The sequence below is a fragment of the Prionailurus viverrinus genome, chromosome B3 (genome assembly GCF_022837055.1).
Source record: "Prionailurus viverrinus isolate Anna chromosome B3, UM_Priviv_1.0, whole genome shotgun sequence".
NCBI classification, from domain to species: domain Eukaryota; kingdom Metazoa; phylum Chordata; class Mammalia; order Carnivora; family Felidae; genus Prionailurus; species Prionailurus viverrinus.
Window position 1 is genome coordinate 19,514,809 of NC_062566.1, and position 22,357 is coordinate 19,537,165.

The 22,357-nt window shown below is 50.3% G+C and overlaps 8 non-coding genes and 1 pseudogene across 8 annotated transcripts; all 9 read left to right on the top strand.

Annotated features, from left to right (window-relative positions):
• Positions 1-457: 457 nt before the first annotated feature.
• On the top strand, positions 458-538 carry LOC125169211 (small nucleolar RNA SNORD115). Its single transcript, XR_007153531.1, has one exon. It is a non-coding gene; the product is annotated as a small nucleolar RNA SNORD115 (small nucleolar RNA).
• Positions 539-2,267: 1,729 nt separating this feature from the next.
• Positions 2,268-2,348, top strand: LOC125169228 (small nucleolar RNA SNORD115). Its single transcript, XR_007153546.1, has one exon. It is a non-coding gene; the product is annotated as a small nucleolar RNA SNORD115 (small nucleolar RNA).
• Positions 2,349-4,081: 1,733 nt separating this feature from the next.
• On the top strand, positions 4,082-4,162 carry LOC125169224 (small nucleolar RNA SNORD115). The gene has a single exon (XR_007153543.1). It is a non-coding gene; the product is annotated as a small nucleolar RNA SNORD115 (small nucleolar RNA).
• A 1,720-nt stretch (positions 4,163-5,882) lies between these two features.
• On the top strand, positions 5,883-5,963 carry LOC125169235 (small nucleolar RNA SNORD115). The gene has a single exon (XR_007153553.1). It is a non-coding gene; the product is annotated as a small nucleolar RNA SNORD115 (small nucleolar RNA).
• A 1,741-nt stretch (positions 5,964-7,704) lies between these two features.
• LOC125169215 (small nucleolar RNA SNORD115) lies at positions 7,705-7,785 on the top strand. Its single transcript, XR_007153535.1, has one exon. It is a non-coding gene; the product is annotated as a small nucleolar RNA SNORD115 (small nucleolar RNA).
• A 1,728-nt stretch (positions 7,786-9,513) lies between these two features.
• LOC125169236 (small nucleolar RNA SNORD115) lies at positions 9,514-9,594 on the top strand. Its single transcript, XR_007153554.1, has one exon. It is a non-coding gene; the product is annotated as a small nucleolar RNA SNORD115 (small nucleolar RNA).
• Positions 9,595-11,248: 1,654 nt separating this feature from the next.
• LOC125169223 (small nucleolar RNA SNORD115) lies at positions 11,249-11,329 on the top strand. Its single transcript, XR_007153542.1, has one exon. It is a non-coding gene; the product is annotated as a small nucleolar RNA SNORD115 (small nucleolar RNA).
• A 1,736-nt stretch (positions 11,330-13,065) lies between these two features.
• Positions 13,066-13,140, top strand: LOC125169238 (uncharacterized; annotated as a pseudogene).
• Positions 13,141-14,991: 1,851 nt separating this feature from the next.
• Positions 14,992-15,071, top strand: LOC125169232 (small nucleolar RNA SNORD115). The gene has a single exon (XR_007153550.1). It is a non-coding gene; the product is annotated as a small nucleolar RNA SNORD115 (small nucleolar RNA).
• Positions 15,072-22,357: the final 7,286 nt, after the last annotated feature.

The window sequence follows — 22,357 nt, forward strand, 5'->3', positions numbered from 1 at the left end:
TCCCAATCACGCTGTGGGAGGACCTGTGCGTGTGGCCTAGTGCCTGCTGTGGCAGCCTCCATGCTCAGACTCCTGTGGGGCTTGAATTCCCTTGTTTCCAGTGGAGCCACAGAGGCTGAGGGCCTTGTGGTTGTGCTGCAGCCTACCTTCTTTCCAGGCCAGGATTACAAGATTATGTCATGAATGCAGTCCCATACCCATGCATTCTAAGGTCCCTTCCATGGCAAAAGGTGAGGTCTGATGGGGAAGGCGTTTGTCATTGCTTGCCTGCCTCACTCTGCGCAGATCACGCACCCCGACAGAGATCCCACCTGGCACACAGAGGGGAATTTGGCCCATCTTCGGAACAGGCCCAGAGACAGGGCCCCCATGGCCTCCCTGCACATCACAAACCCTCTCTGATAAGCATGTTGAGCTGGCAAGTAGAAGGCAGAGGTGGGTGGGGACTGCCTTGGTTGGGTCAATGATGAGAACTCATATGGTCTCAAAGACAGATGATGACCTAAAAATTATGCTCAATAGGATTACACTGAGGCCCAGTGGAAGGCACGGCACTGAGGCGGGATCCTGGGGACCCCTGTGGCACTTGCGGAGAATGGCACCTGGGGCTCGAGGCGACCGATCCCTTGAGGCTCCCTTGTGGGTTCTCCCCAGTATCTAAGCCTCCACGCACGAAAGTCATGCTCCCACACTGGGGTGCTGTGTGCCCATTACTAGTACTTCCTGGGACTCATACCTGAGAACTCAACTAAGCTCCCTTGGTGTCCTGGTGTCTTTTAGTGGACGTCGTCTGGGTGACCGTGGTCTTTCTATTGAGCCCACCATGGGACTTGAGCGAATGCCTGTGTGAGAACCCGGACACCCAGTGACCTTTGGCCAATAGGTGAGGCAGCCTTCAGGGCAACACCAGCCATCTTGTGGGGCTGGGGCTTCGTCCTCACCCCAGAGGGCTGGTGTGTCCCTGAAAGTCTGACCTGTGTACTTGGCTGTGTGAAAAAACAGGTCACCCACGACACCGGTGAGGGAGGCCATGGTCCCCCACGGGATCCTCTTACTTGATGGACCATGGGACACGTTTCCCAGTGTGGGAGGGCACTCCAGTTGATGTCAGAATCACTGATGCATTAGTAGGCACACAACGTGCTGTGGTGGGCATTGCAGGCGACCAATGTGACCACCTGCTTGAAAGCAGGGCACCCAAATTTCACGAAATGGGCTTTGGAGGCAAGGGCTGGGCCCGGGATTACCTGGAAGGACAGTAGACAGCTTTGGCATAATGAGTAGACGGTATCTGAAAGATGCTCTTAGCATAGTCAAGACCCCGAGTGGCATGCGGGCTCCTGCCCCCGGGTTCTTCACCATTGACACCATCTGGTGGCCGTGTGTCCTTATGGGCCCTAGGGGCCGCCCCACCGCTGAATGGGGTTTTGTCTGACAATGGCCCTTTGGTCAGTGCCACAAGGCAGGGCATGGTGGGGTTCTTGATGTGACCCAGAGACCCAGTGATTTTGAAGGTGCTGGGGAACCATGCTAGTGCCTCACCCTTCCCTCAATGTAATTTCAAAGATGGGAAGGGATGAGGTGTCCCCACAGGAGCCATGGAGCAGTGCTGATGGAGACAATGTTGGATGCTGGTGGGATGCCCGTCAGGGCCCTGTTCTCCCAAGGGATCTTGATGTTGCGTCTGTGTGGTAGGGTTCATGGTTCCTTCCTTGTCTCCATGCCTGCCCATCCTGGCAAAACGCAGGGCCGGTCCATGCCAGCCAAAATCCGGGATTCTGCCTGCCACCGACCCACCAAGGTCTGTCCCAATCACGCTGCAGGAGGACATGTGAGTGTGGCCTGGTGACTGCTGTTGCAGCTTCCATGCTCAGACTCCTCTGGGGCCCTGAATTCCCTTGTTTCTAGTTGAGCCACAGAGGCTGAGGGCCTTGTGAACACACTGCAGCCTTCCTTTCCTCCAGGCCAGGATTGCAGGATTGTGTCATGAATGCAGTCCCAGCCCCATGCATTCTGAGATCCCTCCCATTGCCACAAGGTGAGGTCTCATGGGGAAGGTGTTTGTCATTGCTGAGCTGCCTCTCTCCTCGCAGATCCTGCGCCCCGACTGAGATCCCACCTGGTGCACAGAGGGGAGTTTGGCCCATCATTGGGAACAAACCTCAAGCCAGGGGCCCCCATGTCCACCCTGCACATCACAAAACCTCTCTGGTAAGCATGTTGAGCTAGATGGTAGAAGGCAGAGGTGAGAGGGGATTACCTTGGTTGAGTCAATGATGAGAACTCACATGGTCTCGAAGACAGATGATGACCTAAAAATTATGCTCATTAGGATTATGCTGAGTCCCAGTGGAGGGCACCGCACTGAGGCAGGATCCTGGGGACCCCTGTGACCCTGGCATAGCGCTGGATCCTGGGGCTCGTGGCGACTGATCCCTCGAGGTTCCCCAGTGGTGCTCTCCCTGGTCTGGGCCTCCGAGCGCCTAAGATGTGCTCCCACCCTGGGGCATTGTGTGCCCGTTACTAGTGCTTTCCGAGACTCATCCCTGGGAAAACAAGTAAGCTCCCTCAGTGTCCTGGTTTCTTTCAGTGGGATGTTGTCTTGGTGACCAGGGTCTCGCCATGGAACCCACTGTGGGAGGAGAATGGGTGCCTGTGTGAGTACCCAAGATCCAGTGCCCTTGGGCCGATTGGCGAGGGAACACTCAAGGAAAAGCCAGCCATCTTGTGGGACTGGGGCTTCCTCCTGGCACCAGAGGGCTGGCGTGTCCCTGAACGTCTCCACTGTGCACTAGGCTGTCTGGAAAAATATATCACCCGTGACACCTGTAAGGGATGTCATGGTTCCCTGTGGGATCCTCTTACTTGACGGACCATGGGCCATGTTTCCCAGTGTGGGAGGGTGCTCCGGTTGATGTCAGAATCACTGATGCCTTAGTAGGCATGCGACGTGCTGCGGTGGGCATTGCAGACAGCCACTGTGACCTCCTGCGTGGAAGCGGTGTGCCAAAATTTCATGCAATGGGCTTTAGAGGCAGGAGCTGAACCCAGGGTTACTTGAGTGGCACTAGACAGCTTTGGCATAACGGGTAGACAGAATCTGAAAGATGCTCTCAGCATGGTCAAGACCCCGAGTGGCATGCGGGCTCCTGCCCCCGAGTTCTTTACCATTGGCACCGTCTGGTGGTCGTGTGTCCTTATGGGTTCTGTGGGTCGTCCCACAGATCGATGGTGTTTTGTCTGACTATGGCCCTTTGGTCATACAAGCCAGGTGCTACAAGCTAGGGCACACTGCGGTTTTTCACTTGTGACCCCACGTCCAAGTGAGTTTGAAGACGCTGGGAACTGTGCTGGCCCCTCACCTTTCCCTCACCATAATCTCAAAGACGTGAAGGGATGAGGTGTCCCTATGGGAGTCATGCAGCAGCACTGATGGAGACAGTGTTGGATGCTGGTGGGATGCCTGTCAGGGCCCTGTTCCCCCAAGGGGTCTTGGTGTTGCATCTGTGTGGTAGCGTTTGTGGGATCTTCCAGGGCCCCATGTATGCCCATTCCTGGAAAAATGCAGGGCCGGTCCCTGCCAGCCAAGGCCCTGGATTCTGCCTGCTACCGACCCGCAAATATCTGTCCCAATCATGCTGCAGGAAGACCTGTGATTGTGTCCTGGTGCCTGCTGTGGCAGCCTCCATGCTCAGATTCCTGTGGGGCTTGAATTCCCTTATTTCCAGTGGGGGCACAGAGGCCTAAGGCCTTGTGGATATGCTGCAGCCTTCTTTCCTGCCAGGCCAGGATTGCACGATTGCATCATGAATGCAGTCCCAGCCCTGTGCATTCTGAGATCCCTTCCCATTGCCTCAAGGTGAGGTCTGATGGGGAAGACATTTGTCATTGCTGAGCTGCTTCTCTACACAGATCCTGCGCCCTGAGATCCCACCTGGTGCACGGAGGGAAGTTTAACCTGTCTTTTGGAAATGGCCCCGAGCCATGGGCCCTCATGGCCACCCTGCCCATCACAAACCCTCTCTAGTAAGCATGATGAGCTGTGGTTAGAAGGCAGAGGCATTTGGGGACTGCCTTGGTTGGGTCAATGATGAGAACTCATATGGCCTCAAAGACAGATAATGACCTAAAAATTATGCTCAATAGGATTACACTAAGGCCCACTGGAGGGCACCCCACTTAGGTGGGATCCTGGGGACCCCTGTGGCCATGACGTAGCACTGGCAATTGGGGCTTGAGGCTACCGATCCCTTGAGGCTCCCCAGTGGGGCTTTCCATGGTCTCTGGGCTTCCATACGCCTAAGACGTGCTACCATCCTGGGGCATTGTGTGCCAATTACCAGTGCTTCCCGGGACTCATCCCTGGGAACCCAACTAAGCTCCCTCGGTGTCCTGGTGTCTTTCAGTGGAACATCGTCTTGGTGAGCAGGGTCTCGCCATTAAGGACACCATGGGATTAGAGTGGATGCCTGTGTGAGTACCTGGAGACCCAGTGCCCTTGGGCCGATTGGCGAGGCCACCCTGAGGGCTATACCAGACAACTTGTGGGACTGGGGCTTTGTCCTTGCCCCAGAGGGTTGCCGTGTCCCTGAATTTCTGCCCTGTGCACTAAGCTGTCTGGAGAAAACAGGTCACCCACGATACCTGAAAGGATGCCACGGTCCCTGTGAGATCCTCTTACTTGAAGGCCCATGGGCCTCATTTCCCAGGGTGCTCCGGTTGATGTCAGAATCACTGATATTTTAGTAGGCACGCGTGGTTCTGCCGTGGGCATTACAGTCTGCCAAAGCAACCTCCTGCATGGAAGTGGTGCACCCAAATTTCACACAATGGGCTTTGGAGGAAGGGGCCAGGCCCGGGGCTATCAGGCTGGACACTAGACTGCTTTGGCGTAACGGGTAGATGGTATCTGAAAAATGTGTGCATCATGGCCTGGAACCTGAGTGGCATGTGCGCTCCTGGCACCGGGTTCTTCACCATTGACCCCCCCCAGTGGTCACGTGTCCATATGGGGCTCGTCAGTCATCCTGTAGCTGGATGGGAATTGCCTGACAGTGGTCCTTTGGTTGGTGCCATGAGCAAGGGCATGCTGGGGTTCTTAACGTTGACCCCAAGTACCAGTGAGTTTGAAGTCACTGGGGAAGCATGCTGGCCCCTCACCTTTCCCTCACCGTAATCTCAAAGGCGGGAAGGGATGAGGTGTCCCCATGGGAGCCTTGGAGCAGCAATGGTTGGTGACGTTGTTTGATGCTGGTGGGAGGCCCTTCAGGGCCCTGATCCCCCAAGGGATCTTGGCGTTGCATCTGTGTGGTAGCATTCGTGGGCCCTTCTGGGCCCCATGCCTGCCCATTGCTGGCAAAATGCAGGGCCAGTCCCTGCCAGCCAAGGCCCGGGATTGTTTCTGATACCAGCCCACCAAGCTGTTTCCCAATCACTTTGTGGGAGGACCTGTGCATGGGGCCTGTTGCCTGGTGTTGCAATCTCCATGCTCAGACTCCTGTGAGGCCCTGAATTCCCGGTGTCCCGTGGAACCACAGAGGCTGACAGCCTTGGGGACATGCTACAACCTTCCTTCCCACCAGGCCAGGATTTTTGCTGGCATCATGAATGCCGTCCCAATCCTGGGCATTCTAGGATCCCTCTCGTTGCCACAAAAGAGGTCTGATAGGAAGGCGCTTGTCATTGCTGAGCTGCCTTTCTCTGTGCAGATCCCACCCCACGACCGAGATCTCACCTGGTGCATGGAGGGGAGTGTGGCCAATCTTCGGAAACAGGCCCCAAGCCAAGGGCCCCTATGGCCACCCTGCATATCACAAACCCTCTCTGGTAAGCATGTTGAGCTGGCGGGTAGAAGGCAGAGGCTGGTAGGGACTGCCTTGGTTGGGGCAATGATGAGGACTCATATGGTCTCGAAGATAGTTGATGACCTAATACTTATGCTCAATAGGACTATGCTGAGGCCCAGTGGAGGGCACCGCACTGAGGCGGGATCCTGTTGACCCCTGAGGCCCTGGTGTAGCACTGGCCCCTGGGGCTCGAGGGGACAGATCCCTTGAGGCTCCCAGTGGGGCTTTCCCCTGTCTCTGGGCCTCCACATGCCTAAAATATGCTCCTGCCCTGTGGCATTTTGCCCATCACTACTACTTCCCGGGATGCATCTGTGGAAAGCAAACTAAGGTCCCTTGGTGTCCTGGTGTCTTTCAGTGGGGCATCGCCTTGGTGACCAGGGTCTCGCCATTGAGCTCACAATGGGAGGAGAGTGGATGTCTGTGTGAGTACCCGGAGACCCAGTGCCCTTTGGACAATTTGCGAGGGAGCCTCAGGGCAATGCCAGCCATCTTGTGGGACCAGGACTTCGTCCTCGCCCCAGAGGGCTGGCGTGTCCCTGAATGTCTGACCTGTTCATTAGGCTGTCTGCAAAAAACAGATCACCCACAACATCTGCAAGGGAGGCCACAGTTCCTTACGGGTCCTCTTACTTGACGGCCCATGGGCCACGTTTCCCAGTGTGGGAGGGCGCTCCAATTGATGTCAGAATCACTGATGCCTTAGTACGCACGCGATGTGCTGTGGTGGGCATTGCAGATGGCCAATGTGACCTCCTGTGTAGATGCAGTGAGCCCAGATTCCTGAGACCTCCAAAGCAATAGTCTTTGGAGGAAGGGGCCTGGCCCGGGGCTACCTTGCTGGACACTAGACAGCTTTGGCATAATGGGTAGACGGTATCTGAAAAATGTTGGCAGCATGGTCCAGACCCCGAGTGTCATGCAGGCTCCTGCCTACGGGTTCTTCACCATTGGCACTGTCTGGTGGTCGCATGTTCTTATGGGGCCCATGGGTCATCCTGTAACTGGATGGGGCTTTGCCTGACAATGGGCCCTTTATGTCGGTGCTATGAGCCAGGTCACGCTGGGGTTCTTGACTTGTGCCCCAAGTCCCAGGGAGTTTGATGTCTCTGGGGAACTGTGCTGGCCCCTCACCCTTCCCTCATGGTAATCTCAAAGATTGTAAGGTATGAGGTGCCCCCAAGGGATCCATGGAGCAGCGCTGCTTAGAAATGGTGGTGGATGCTAGTGGGATGCCTGTCAGGGCCTTGATCTTCCAAGGGATCTTGGCATTGCATCCACGTGGTAGTGTTCGTGGGCCCTTCCATGACCCCATGCCCACCCCTTCCTGTCAAAATGCAGAGCCGGTCCCTTTGGGCCAAGGCCCGGGATTCTGCCTGTCACCGGCCTGCCAAGGTGTGTCCCATTCACATTGCAGGAGGACCTGTGCATGGGGCCTGGTGCCTGCTTTTGCAGCCTCCATGCTCAGTCCACTGTGGGGCCCTGAATTCCCATGTGTCCAGCAGAGCCACAGAGGTTGAGGACCTTGGGACACGCTGCCGCCTTCCTTCCCACCAAGCCAGGATTTTTCCTGGTGTGATGAATGCAGTCCCAGCCCTGCGCGTTCAGAGATCCCTCCCTCTGCCACAAGGTGAGGTCTGATGGGGAAGGTGTTCGTCATTGCTGAGCTGCCTCTCTCTGCGCAGATCCTGCACCCTGGCTGAGCTCTCACCTGGCACACGAGGGGAGTTTGGCCCATCTTTGGGAACAGGCCTCAAGCCAGGGGCCCTCATGTCCACCCAGTGCATCACAAACCCTCTCTGGTAAGCATGTTGAGCTGGCGGGTAAAGGTCAGAGGCAGGTGGGGACTGCCTTGGTTGGGTCAATGATGAGAACTCATATGGTCTCAAAGACAGATGATGACCTAACAATTATGCTCAATAGGATTATGCTGAGGCCCACTGGAGGGCACCCCACTTAGGCAGGATCCTGGGGACCCCTGTGGCCCTGGCGTAGCACTGGAGCCTGGGGCTCGAGGTGACTGATTCCTGGAGGCTCCCCAGTGGGGCTCTCCCCGGTCTGGGCCTCCGTATTACTAAGACATGCTCCCACCCTGGGGCGTTGTGTGCCCATTATTAGTGCTTCCCGGGACTCATCCCTGGGAACCCAACTAAGCCCCTTCGGTGTCCTGGTGTCTTTCAATGGGAAGTCATCTTGGTGATTAGGGTCTCGCCATTGAGCCCACCATGGGAGGAGAGTGGATGCCTGTGTGAGTACCCAGAGACCCAGTGCCCTTCTGCCAATTCACGAGGCTGCCCTCAGGGCAATGCCAGCCATCTTGTGGGACTGGGGCTCTGTCATCGTCCCAGAGAGTGTGTCCCTGAATGTCTGCCCTGTGCAGTAGGCTGTCTGGAACAAACAGGTCACCCGTGACACCTGCAAGGGATGCCACGGTCCCCTGCAGGATCCTCTTACTTGACAGCCTATGGACCACGTTTTCCAGTGTGGGATGGCACTCTGGTGGATGGCAGAATCACTGAGGCGTTAGAAGGCACTGCGAGGTGCTGTGGTGTTCATTGCTGATGGCCAGTGTGATCTCCGGCATTGAAGCAGTCCGCCCAAATATCATGCAGTGGGCGTTGGAGGAAGGGGCCCTGGCTGGGGCTACTTGGCTGGACACTAGACAGCTTTGGCATAACGAGTGGATGGTATTAGAAAAATGCCTGCAGCTTGGTCCGGACCCCGAGTGGCATGGGGCTCTTGGCCCCAGGGTCTTCACCTTGGCCCCATCTTCTGAATTTCTATCCTTGTGAGGCCCTTAGGACTTCCCCCACTCTGTTGGGGCTTTGCATGACAGCCGCACTTCAATGGGTACCTCAAGACATGTCAATGTCAGGTTGTTGTCTTGTGCATTTAATTCCCAATTATGTTGACATTGCTTGGGAACCGTGGTAGCCCCTTTCCCTGCACTAACCCTAAGCTCAAATACCGGAAGAGATTAGGTGTCCCAATGGGATACATGGAGCAGCGCTGTTTGGGGAAGGTGGTGGAAGGTTGTGGAATGCACGCCAGGCCCCTGAGCACCCAAGGAATCTATTTCTTGGGTCCCTGGGGTAGTGGCCATGGCCCTTTCCAGGACACTATGCCTGCCCATTCCTGGCAAAGCCCATGGCCAGTCCCTGCAATCCAATGCCCGGTATTATGCCTGCCAACAGCCCACCAAGTGGTGTCCCAATCATGCTTAGGAGTAGACCTGTGTGGCTGGCCTTGTGCCTGATGTTGCAGACTCTATGCTCAGACTCCTGTGTGGCCCTGATTTCCCTGGTGTCCAGTGGAACCACAGAGGCTGAGGGCCTTGGCCCCACTCTGCACCCTTCCCTACCGCCATTCCACGGTTTTGTCTGGCGTCATGGATGCAGTCCCAACCCCACGGATTCTGAGCTTGTCTGATTGCCACAAAGTGAAGTCTGATGGGGAAGGGAGTTGTCATTCTTGAGCTGCCACTCTCTGCACAGATCCTGTGCCCGGACTGAAATCCCACCTGGCACATGGAGGGAAGTTTTTCCAGCATCTGGAATAGGCCTGGAACTAGGGGTCCAAATGACCAATCCACACTTCACAAACCCTCTCTGGTAAGCATGTGGATTTGAAGGAGTGAAGACAGAGTCATGTGGGAACTGCCTTGGTTGGGCCAATGATTAGAACTCATATGGTCTCAAAGAGAGATGATGATCTAAGAATTACACTCAGTAGGATTATGCTGAGGTCCAATGTAGTGCACTGACCTGAGGCAGTATTCTGGTGACCCTGTGGCCCTGTCAAAGCCCTGGAACTTGGGGCTAGAGGCAACAGATCCCTCGAGGCTCCCCAGGGCAGCTCTCCCTGATCTATGGGCCTCTACTTGCCCAGTCAGCCTCCCACCATGGTGCTTGTGTGCTCATTTCTAGTGCATCCTGGGACACCTCCCTGGAAGCCCAACTAAGTTCCCTCAGTGTCCTAGGGTCTTTCAGTGGGACGTTGTCATGTGGCCAGGGTCTCACCATTGCCCCAACCATGGGAGGAGAGTGGATGCCTGTGTGAGTAGCGAGAAGGCAAGTGCACTTGGGCCAATTGGGGAGCCTGGCCACAGGGCAACGCCAGCCATCTGTGGACTGGGGCTCCGTCATTGCCCCAAAAAGCTGGCGTGTCCCTGATAGTCTGCCCTATGCAGTGGGCTGTCAGGAAAGGATAGGTCACCTGTGCTCTACAAGTGATTCCATGGTGCCCAGTGGGATCCTCTTTCTTTCTGGCTCATGGGCTGAATTCTTCAGTGTGGGAGGGCACTCAGGGCGTTTTCAGAAACACTGAGGCCCTTGGAGGAGGCGTGGTGCTGCACTCAGCATTGGAACCCCCTCAACCTCCCCCAGGTTAGAGTTTCCATTCAAATTTCCCACAATGGGCATTGGAGGAAGAGGGCAGACCCGGGACTACTTAGTTGGATACTAGACAGCTTTGTAATAGCAGATAGATGGTCCCTGAGGCATGCCCGCAGCTTGGCTGTGACCCCTAGTGTCCTGCTTGGCTGCTGACTCACAAGTCCTCTTGATGGGCCCACTTAGTGGACACGTGGCCTCATGGGGCCAGGTAGTGTTCCCCAGACTGATTGGGGATTTGCCTGCCAATGGCCTTTTGGCTGGTGTCCCAGGACAGGACAGGGTTCTTGTCTTGTGCACCCTCCTGTGCTAAACCTAAGCACAAAGACAGAAAGGGACGAGTTGTCCCCATGGGAGACATGGGACAGCACTGTTTGGGGATGGATGTGGATGCTGGTGGGATGCATGCCTAGCCCCTGAGCACCCCAGGAATCTTTGCAGAGGTCCACCAGTGCAGCATCCATGTCCTGTTCCAGGCCACCATGCCTGCCCATTCCTGGCAAAGCCCAAGGCCATGCCTTGCTAGCCATGGCTGGGATTCTGCATGCCACCAGATCAACAAGTGGTGTGCCAATCACACGGTGGGGGGACCTGTATGGCTGGCCTGCTGCCTGCTGTTGCAGCCTCTATGCTCAGCTCCTTATAGGGGCCCTGCTTTCCCTGGTGTACATTGTACCTGGAACCAGGCTGGACACATCCTTCCAGCCATCCCTGGATTTTTGCTGGCATCCTGAATGAGGGAATGGCCCCACACATTCAGGGCTCAGTCCCATGGCCACAAGGTGAGGTCCGATGAGGAAGAGTGTTGTCATGCCTGAGCTGCCTCTCTCTACACAGAGGCCATGCCCAGACTGAGATCCCACCTGTTGCATAGTGTACAGTTTGGCCCCACTTCAGAAATAGGCCCCAAGCCAGGAGTCTAAATGGCCATCCTGCGCTTCACCCAACATCTCTGGTAAGCATGTTGAGCCTGTGGGGCGAAGGCACAGGTGTGTGGGGACTGCCTGGGTTGGGTCAATGATGAGAACTCATATGGACTCAAAGAGAGATGATGACCTAAAAATTATGCTAAATAGGATTACACTGAGGCCAAATGGAGAGCAACGTCCTGAGGTGGGACCTGTGGACCCTTGTGGCCCTGGCATAGTGCTGGCACCTGGGGCTTGAGGCTTCTGATCCCTTGTGGCTTCCCAGTGTGGCTCTCACTGGTCTATCAGCCTCCATGTGCCTAAAACTGCTCCCACTCTTGCACTTTGTGTGGCCACCCTTAGTGCATCCCAGGAGCCCACACTCAGAGGCCTGGCTAAGCTCCCTCAGTGTCCTTGTGTATTTCAGTGGGACATCATCTTTGTGATCAAGGTTTCCCCATTGACCCCACCATGTGAGGTGAGTGGATGCCTATGCAAGCAGACAGGGGCCCCAGGGCACATGGGCCCTATGGGGAGGCTGGCCTCAGGGCAATGCAAGCCAGCCTGTGGGACTGGGGCCCCATCATCCCCTCAGAGGGCTGGCATGCCCTGAAAGTCTGCCCTGTGCAGTGGCTGTTAGGAAATAATAGGTCTCCTGTGACTCCTGCAAGTGTTTCCACGGCCCCAGAGGGATCCTCTTTCTTGTCTGGCCATGGTCCACTTTCTGCAGTGTGGAAGGGAGCTCAGGTTGATATCAGAATCGCCGAGGCCCTTGGAGGCACGCAAGGTGCTGTAGTGGGCATTGGGGCCCCCCGTGACCTCCCATGGGAAAGAGTTCCCACCCAAATTTCCCGAAATGGGCATTGGAGGAAGAAGCCGGGCCAGGGGCTACATGGCTGGATCCTGGACAGCTTTGGCATAGCGGGTAGTGACAGTCCCTGAGGACTGCTGGGAGCTTGGCCGGGACCCCAGTTGGCAACGTGGGACTCCTGGCTCCCAGATCTTCATTATGGGCCCATTCCTGGTGGACACATGTCCTTATGGGGCTCCTGGGTCTTCCTCAACTGGATGGAGCTTTGCCTGACAATTGCCATTCGGTGGTGCCCTGAGGCAGGGCACGTCGACATTCTTGTCTTGTGCATGCTCTTCCCAATGAGGTTTAAGTCACTTGGGAATCATGCTAACCCCTCTCCCTGCACTAATCCTAAGTGCATAGATTGGAAGGAACGAGTTGTCCCATGGAAGACATGAAGCAGTGATGTTTTGGGATGGAGGTGGACACTGGTGGGAGGTACGCCAGGGCCCTGATAACCCCAGGAATCTTTGTGTGCATCCTCTGGGTGCAGCATCCATGGCCCATTCTAGGCCACCATGCCTGCCCATTTCGGGCAAAGTCCAGGGCCAGGCCCTGTCAGACATGGCCCGGGAATCTGCATGCCACTGGCTCACCGAGGGGTGTCCCAATCACACGATGGGTGGACCCTTGTGGCTGGCCTGCTGACTTCCAGTGCAGCCTCCATGCTCAGCTCCCTGTGGGGGCCCTGCCTTCCCTGGTGTCCAGTGGAACCACACAGGCTGAGGGCCTTAGTGCCACACTGGAGCCTTCCTTCCTGCCATCGCTGGATTTTTGCTGGTGTCAATTATGGTGTCATGTCCTCATGCATTCGGGGCTTGTGCCCATGTCCACAAGGTGAAGTCCATTGGGAAAGTCATTCTCATGGTTGAGTTGCCTCTCTCTGCACAGAGCCCTTGACCAGACCAAGATCCTGCTGGGCACATGGAGGGCTAATTTGACTCAGCTTGGGGAATAGGCCCTAAGCCATATGCCCAACTAGTCACCCTGCTCTTTGAAACCATCTCTGGTATGCATGTTGAGCTGGCAGGAGAAGGATGCAGGTGGGAGGGGACTGCTTGGTTTTTTCAATGATGAGAACTCATATGGTCTCAAAGAGAGATGATGACCTAAATATCATGCACAATGGGATTATGCTGAGGCTCACTGGAGGCCACCATCCTGAGGATTCTGTCTCAGGATCCCACCCCTGTAGCTCTGGAAAAGTGCTGTCACATGAGGCTCCAGACGACTGATCCCTTGAGGCTCCCCAGTGTGGCTCTCCCTGGTCTATGGGCCTTCATGTGACTAAGACGGGCTCCCACTCTGGGGCTTTGTGTGCCCATCCATATTGTGTCCCGGAATGCCTCACTTGGATCCTTGGATAAGCTCCCTAGGTGTCCTTGTGTCTTTCAGTGGGATGATTTCTTTGTGGCCAGGGTCTTGCCATTGCCCCCATCATGTGAAGTGTGTGGATTACAGTATGAATACATGGAATTCCCAAGGGATGTGGCAATTCCCTGATGGGGAGGCTTGCCTCAGGGCAATACCAGCCAGTGTGTGGTACCTGGGCTCCATCATTGACACAGAGGCCTGGCATGTCCCTGAATATCATGCCTGTGCCATGTGCTTTCCTGACACCATATGTAATATGTGTCTCCTGCAATGATTCCAAGTTCCCTGGAAAGCTCCTCTTTCTCAAGGGCCTATGGTCTCCCTTCACTGGTTTAGCATGTTTTTCATCTTGATGTCAGAATTGCTAAGGTTTTGGGAGGGACGCGAGGTCCTGCCGTGGGCTTTGGAGCCTATGGCAAACTCCTGAAGGAAAGGGCTCCCGCACACATTTTCTAGAATGGGCACAGGGGGAGGGTGGCAGGAACAGGACTTTCAGCTGGATGACTTTAGAGCACTCTGGGATAGTGGGGAGGCCTTCCCTGAAGAGTGCTTGCTGCTCTCAAGGACCCTGAATGTAGGTATTCCCTCTTGGCTCCCAGGTCTTCCCAATCAGCCCTCTTATGTTGGATGCATTGCCTTATGGGTCCAGGCATCTTCCCATACCTGGAATGGGCTTGCCTGCCATCACCCCTTGGGATGGTGCTTCAACCCAGGGCATGCTTGTTTTTCTGTTACCAATGATGCTGACATGGTTTTATAACTGTGCTGGACTCTCCCTTTTCTAGCCCAATGTGCAAAAATAAGAAAGGACGAGGTGTTCCTACAGAGGACTCATAGCAGCACTCTTTGGGAATGGATGTGGATGCTGGTGGGATGCACACCAGTCCCATGAGCACCCCAGGAATCTCTCCGTAGGTCTCTGAGCAGCTGCATTCAGAGCAGGGATTTACCTGCCAGGTGGCCGTTGTGTAGCTCCTCAGGTCTCCATATACACTTTCTGCCAAGGAGGTATTCGTTTCCACTGATCAATGAGCTTGGACACTCATGTCTTCAACAGCCCTGGGCCCATCCCTGGCTTCCATCTCTGCCCACTCTTCCTGAAGCCAAGGGCAGGGCCCTACCAGCAATGGTCCATGATTCTGCCTGCCATATTTTCTCCAAGTGTTGTCTCACTCACTTGGTGACCTGTGTTGAAGGCCTGCCTCTTGGTGGCTCTTTTCCCATTCTCATCTCCCTGTGGGGGCCTAGGTTTCCTTTGTGTCAGGTGGACACATATGCACTGAGGACCTTGCATGCTGCTCTGGAGCCTTCCTGCCATCCCTCAAGTCTTGCTTATGTCATAGGTGGAGTCATGGTGCTACAACTTCAGGGCCCATGCCCATTGCCCAGAAGGTCAGGAGCAATGGGGAAGGCCATTGTCAAATCTGTGTTACACTCTGTCCACAGATCCCCTGCCCAAATGAAGATCCCACCTGGCCCACATAATCAATTGGCCCAGCTTCTGGAATATGCCCACACTAAGGTGCCACCCCAGCCATCTCGCATTCAAGACACCCTCTTTGGTAAGCATGTTGCGCATGGGGTTGGGAAGCACAGGTGCGTGGGGACTGCCTTGGTTAGGTCAATGGTGAGAACTCATATGGTCTCAAAGAGAGATGATGACATAAAAATCTTGCTCAATAGGATTATGCTGAGGACCAATGGAGGGGACCATTGTGGGGTGGAGTCTTGGGGACCTATTTAGCCATCTGGTTTCGGCCCTTGGGCTTGAATTTAATAAAACCTCGATGGTTCCACATTTGTCTCTCCTCTGTTTGTGGGTCTCCACATGCCCTGGAAGGCTCTTGTCCTTGGGCTTTTTGTTTCCTTCCCAAATTCCCCTCCTGATGCCTCATGTGAATCTGTTGTTTAGCTCCTTGGTGTCCTTGTGTCTTTCAGTGGGACGTCATCTTGGCCAGGGTTTCACCATTTCCCCCACCATGCCAGGTGAAAGATGCTACTGCTTGTAGTGGAGGCCCTAGAGGACATGGTGTGGATTTTGAGGCCTGTCTCATGGCAATGCCAGCCTGTGTGTTGAACTGGGGCCTGTTATGGCCACAGAGGTCCATCCTTTCTGTGAACATCAGCCCTGTGCAATTGGCTGTCAGTAAAGCAACAGATCATCTTGGCATCTGGAAAGTATGTAAATGACAATGGATGGCCCTCTTCCTCGCTGGTCCATGGAACAGTTTTACTGGTGTGAGAGAATGCCCAACTGGAGGCTCAAACCACTGCAGTATTTGGAGGTATGCTAGGTGCTTGGGTCTTTGATTTGGCTTATTTTTGTGGTTTTTACTTGGATATCTCTAAACTGGGGTGGATGAGGAAGCTAGCTTTAGGGCAGCACATATCTTTAATGACATTGTTTAAAGGAGAATGTGGAAGCATGGTTCGAGTGTGGGACTTCTTACCTGGATGATTTTAGACAACATTCTGAAAACATAAGTGTAGTTCTTTAGGAGTGCTTATCGTTTCCTCTGGAACACGGATGCTGTGTTTTGGGAGCACACAATGCTTTTCTTCATTTGAAACACTTTTAGATATATCAAATAATTCTATTTACCCAAAAAAATCTTTCAGAGTAAAACTTTCAGAGTAAATCTTTCAGATTTATCTCCACACTAGAGGTTGTGAAGAAGCCAGTTTGAGAAAGGTAGAATATATGGAGTCATCATTGATGGAAAAACATTGACAATTGCTGTCAAGGGGAAGGAGCCCTGGTTATGGAGAAATTCAAGAGAGAATGGTGCACATATGGGAACACATATACAAACACATCACTCAAGCCATTGGTTGAGAAAACGAGAGCAGCTGATTTTGTGCAGTTTTGTAACAAGTGGGGCTTGAAGACTGGAGTTTTAACCTTTGCAAGCTTGTGTTGTGACTCTGCCCTATTTCTAGACAGAAGGCTTTCAAATAATCCCAGGGTATTCATCAGGATCTCAGGATCTCCTGGGGCACACAATAAGATTGCCATGAGAGGCAAGGTTTATAGAGAGGGCTCTCTAGGGACAAAGGATCCAGGGGACACATTTTTGTTTCCCACCCTTAGGCGTAAGTGCAGAGCTACCTGCCAAGGGCAGCTTGGCTTCAACATTGGCTGCCTAGTGTGCTTACTCCAAGTCCTACACCCCTGTGCCCTTATGAGACTATACTTCTTGGTAATATTTCCTGTTTCAGTGCAGTGATTCCCTCCCCCAGAAGACCAGCACAGGTCCCTGCCCACACCTTGTGTCTAAATCCTGGCGTTTTAAAAGTCAGCAGGCATGGCTGGGATTGAATATGGAGAGCACTGTGATGCTTCTGGAGAGAAGGCAGACAAACAACCCACAGTCAGATAACGTGAAAACAGTGACTGAAAAAATACCTGATACACACAGGTTGGAGATTATTTACTTTTCTTAGAATGCCTCCCTGAGAACTGCAAGAATGGAGACCCTTTTCCAGGTACATGGGAGCTGGCTGGTGCCATTTCCCTTCCCTGCCCCTTAGCATAAACATAGTACCACCTTCTGTAAATAACACGGCACCAACACTAACTGCCTAACCTGCTTACACCAGGTCACCCACCCATGTGGTATGCCAGTACTGCACTTATAGGTAAAATTTGCCTCAGTCCCAGCATGGTGGGTCTCTTATTCAGAAGACCAGCATAAACCTCTGTCCACATTATGTTTACTGACTAGAGAGTTCTGTGTGTTCTGTTCTAGTGGAGGTAGCATCAGGTCTTATTTAACATGCAAAACAGAGCACACCTAGGGAAAACTCACCACACTCTGTTCATGGTCCAAACACTGCCCACTCCAGCCAAGGAGAGCCTCTGCAGCTGACTGGTCTGAAGGATAGAGAAGTCAAATGACAGCAGCAGAGTGCATACAGCATACATCAGAGACTCTCCTTGAAGTGCCAGGCCCTGGACAGTATGTGACCTCTTATTCATAAAGCCATTACATTAATGAGCAGGACTTAATAGGATTTCCTAACACAGAGAAGAAGACAGTGACTTAGGCAAAATGCCAAGACAGAGGAATTCATCCCATAAGATAAAACAAGAGAAGGTGACAGCCAGAGATGTAATCAAAACAGATATAAGAAATATGTCTGATGGTGAATTTAAAGCAACAACCATGGGAATACTCACTGGTCTTGAGAAAAGCATATGAGACATCAGGGAGACCCTTACTACAGATATAAAGAATTAAAAACCAAAAATGAAAAATGTGATAACTGACATTCAAAACTGACTAAATATAATGACCACAAGGATGGAGAAGCAGAGGAATGGATAAGTGATGAAGAAGACAATATAATGAAAAATAATAAAGCTGAAAAAAAAAGAGAGAGAAAGAATGATTATGGAACACAAGAGTAGACTTAGTCAACTCAGTGACTCCATCAAACACAATAACATTTGTGTTATAGGAGTCTCAGAATAAAAAGAAAGATAAAGAGGGCATAAAATTTATTTGAGAAAATAATAGCTGGAAATGTTCCTAATCTGAGGAACAAAAGAAAATCCAAATCCACGAGGCTCAGAGAACTCTTATTACAATCAACAAAAGCAGGCCAACCTTAAGAAATATTATAATTAAATTTGCAAATTATAGTGATAAAGAAAAGTCTTAAAAGTGGCAAAACTTAAGAAGTTCCTGGATGAGGAGTTAAGATGGTGGAATAGTAAGGAAACCCTGGGATTTTCTCATCTGTTGAACAAAACTAGATCAACATCAAACCATTTTGAATACCTTGGGAATTGATCTGAAGATTAACAGAGCAATATGCAAAATTTGTGGGAGGGAACACAGCAGGTGCAGAGAGGTGAATTGGAGGAGAGAAGAGCTGTGGTGGCACAGAGGGAAAAGAGTCATTTTCGTGGAGAGAAGAAAGACAGAGGGGGAGGGAGAACAGCACATCATATTTGTGCATGAATGCATTCCCCCTGAAAGCAGTTAGAGAGAAAACACACACAGGGGACTGCACAAGAAAAATGTTCCCCCAAAAAATTGAAGGGGGAAAAAGGAAAAGGTTTCAATACCACCAGGTCTTTATAAATAGCAAAGCAGATACTGAAGTTTCAGAGGTCAGCTCCTGGTAGTGCTCTGGTGAGGAATCAGGGAGGACCCCTGAAGCAGACAGCATGGTCTGAATAACCCCTGGTCACATGGAGAGAAGTGGTTCCCCTGATTGGAGTGAATCTGGTAGAGATGATATGACCTCTCTGTAAGAAAAAGACCCAAATGTCCTCATCAAGCACGACCTTCACATTTATAGGAACAAAGATGCCAGCTGAAGTCATCAAACCCTGGTGATGGTTGTGTGTTGCAATTTACCATAAACTCTGAGCCACTGTCACTACACAGTTGTGTGACTTTCTTAGGACAAGCCAGCCCTGGCCACAGCATGGTGAGACCCTTCCCCAGAAGATCACTGCTGGTCCGAACCATGGTGGGGGGGGAGTAGTATGAAGCATGGAGCTTTGAAACACAGCTGCACCTAAGATAAAACTCTGGATAGAGGCACCACCTTGTAGGCAGACAGCTCAGACACAGATAGGAGGTAGGTGGGGAGCTGATGGAAATGAGAGACCCAGGAGGGGTGACTGTCAACGTGCAAACTTTCCACTCTGGAGACTAGAGTCCATTTTCACCAGTAGTCCACCAACGCTGATTGACCTTAGGGAGCTAACCAGTGCCACCAAGTGGAGAATGAGTCATTACACTAAACCCTGCCTGCCTTTGCCCTCCAGGCACATCTCCACTAGAATCAGAGCAGCAGACCCCTCACCCAAAAGACCAGCACAAATCCCTTCCATGAACTTCTACTAAACATAGACTGCTGCAAAGTTTCAGCTCTAGGGGAAACTGGATCTAGCTTCATTTCAGTTTTTTTGTTGTTCATGTGTTCATTTTATTGTTGCTTCTATTTCAATTTTTTCTTGTTGTTTATTTTTCTTTTGTTTCTTGGATACAGAAAAGAGCAAATTTTACTTTATTTATTTATTATTTTATTTTTTAATTTTTTTTAATTTTTAAATTTTCTCTCTTCCTCTTTTCTCTTTTTTTTTCTATTAAGTGTCTCTTAACAAGCAGACCAAAACACACCTAAGATCTATCTTACTTTATTTGATTTAAACATTTTTTATTTCATTCTATTATTATTTATTTTCTTCCTCCAAATTGACAAGATGGAAGGTTCACCTCCAAAGAAAGAACAGGAAGATATGATGGCCAGGGATTTAGTCAATGCAGATATAAGATGTCTGAACTAGAATTTAAAATAATAATTATATTGGGGCACCATGGTGGCTCAGCCAGTTGAGTGTCTGACTTTGGCTCAGGTCATGAACTTGCTGATCATGGGTTCAAACCCCATATTGGGCTCTGTGCTAACAGCTCAGAGCCTGTAGCCTGCTCCATATCCTGTGTTTCTTTCTCTCTCTTTTGCTCCCCACTTGCATTCTCTCTCTCTCTCATAAAAATAAATAAGGATTAAAATAATAATAATAAACTGAAATAAAATAATGATTATAAGGATATTAGCTGGCTTGAAAAAAGCTAGAAGACACCAGAGAATCCCTTTCTGCAGAGATAAAAGAAATAAAATCTAGTCAGGCCAAAATTAAAAATGTTATAGCCGAGATGAAAACCTAAATGAAGGCTGTAAAAAATGAGACTGGATAAGGGAGAGGAGCAAATTAGTGGTAGAGAAGATAAAATTACGGAAAATAATGAAGCTGAAAACAAGAAGGAAACAAACATCAGAGATCATGAGGGCATACTTAGGGAACTCAGTGATCTATTACAAAGTAATAACATTCATATTATAGGGATCCCAGAAGTTGAAGACAGAAAAAAAGGGGCAGAAGGTTTATGTGAGCAAATTGTAGCTGAAAACTTCCTTAATCTGTGGGAAGGACACAACATCAAAATCCAAGAAACAGAGAACCCACATTAAATTCAACAAAAGATGGTCATTGCCGGGGCGCCTGGGTGGTGCAGTCGGTTAAGCGTCCGACTTCAGCCAAGTCATGATCTCGCGGTCCGTGAGTTCGAGCCCCGCGTCAGGCTCTAGGCTGATGGCTCGGAGCCTGGAGCCTGTTTCGGATTCTGTGTCTCCCTCTCTCTGCCCCTCCCCCATTCATGCTCTGTCTCTCTCTGTCCCAAAAATAAATAAATAAATAAAAATCTTTAAAAAAAAAAAAAGATGGCCATTGCCAACATATATCATAGTCAAATTCACAAAATACACAAATAAGGAAAGGATCTTGAAAGCAGCAAGGGAAAAGAGTCCTTAACCTACAAGGGAAGATACATCAAATTCATACATCAGTCCAAAGAAACTTGGAAGACCATGAGTCAAGATATAATAAATGTGCTGAATGGGAAAGTTACACAAGCAAGAATATTCTATCTAGAAAGGCTGTCATTCAAAATAGGAGATATAGTTTCCCATACAAACAAACCTTAAAGTGGTTTGTGACCACTACACCATCTGTAACAAGAAATTTTAAGAAGAACTCTTTGAGTGGAAGAAAAAAAGTCTAAAATCAACAAAGACTAGAAAGGAACAGAGATATCACCAGAAATGCCAACTGTACATGTAACACAATGGCACTAAATTCATATCTTTCAATAATCAGTCTGAAAGTAACAGGACTTAAGAAGATTATATATATATATATATATATATATATATATAATATATATATATATATTATATATATATTATATATATGAAGTATATATAATATAAATATATATTATATAAATATATATATAATATAAACATATATATATATATATATATATATATGAAAAGACGGCAGTCCAAAACCTTTGGGATGAAGCAAAGGCATTCCTAAGAGGGAAGTATATTACAATTCAGGCCTACCTCAAGAGGAAAGAAAGGTCCCAAACACACAACCTAACCTTACATCTACAGTATCTAGGAAAGGAAGAGCAAATAAAGCCTAAAGCCAGCAGAAGAAGCGAAATAATAAATATTCAGGTAGAAATAACTGATATAGAAGCAGAAAAACCAGCAGAAAAGATTAACAAAACTAAGAACTGGTTCTTTGAAAGAATTAACAAAATTGATAACCCCCTAGCCAGACTTATCAAAAATAAAAGAGAAAGGATCCAAAAATCATGAATGAAAGAGGAAATATCACAAACAACACCACAGAAATACAATTATAAGAAAATATGATGAAAAAATATATGCCAACAAACTGAGAAATCTGGAGGAAATGGAGAAGTTACTAGAAACTCACAAACTACATAAACACCCACACACTTCCAAAACTCAAACAGGAAGAAATAGAAAGCTTGAACAGACCCATAACCAGCAAAAAAATTGAATCAGTTATCAAAAACCTCCCAACAAATAAGAGTTCAGGACCAGTTAGCTTCCCTGGGGAATTCTACCAGAAATTTAAAGCAGAGATAATACCTATCCTTCTCAAGCTGTTCCAATAAATAGAAAGGGAAGGAAAATGTCCTGACTCATTCTATGAAGCCAGCATTACTTTGATTCCTACACCAGACAGAGACTCAGTAAAAAAAGAGAACTACAGGCCAATATACCTGATGAATATGGATGCAAAAATTCTCAATACGATACTAGCAAATCGAATTCAACAGCATATAAAAGAATTATTTACCATGATCAAGCAGGATTCATTCCTGGGCTGCAGGCCTGGTTTAACATTTGCAAATCAATCAATGTGATACATCACATTAATACAAGAAAAGAAAAGAACCATATAATCCTGTCAATCGATGCAGAAAAAAGCATTTGACAAAATTCAGCATACTTTCTTGATAAAAACCCTCGAGAAAGTCAGGATAGAAGGAACATACTTAAACATCATAAAAGCCATTTTTTAAAAGCCCACAGCTAATATCATCCTCAATGGGGAAAAACTGAGAGCTTTCTCTCTGAGAT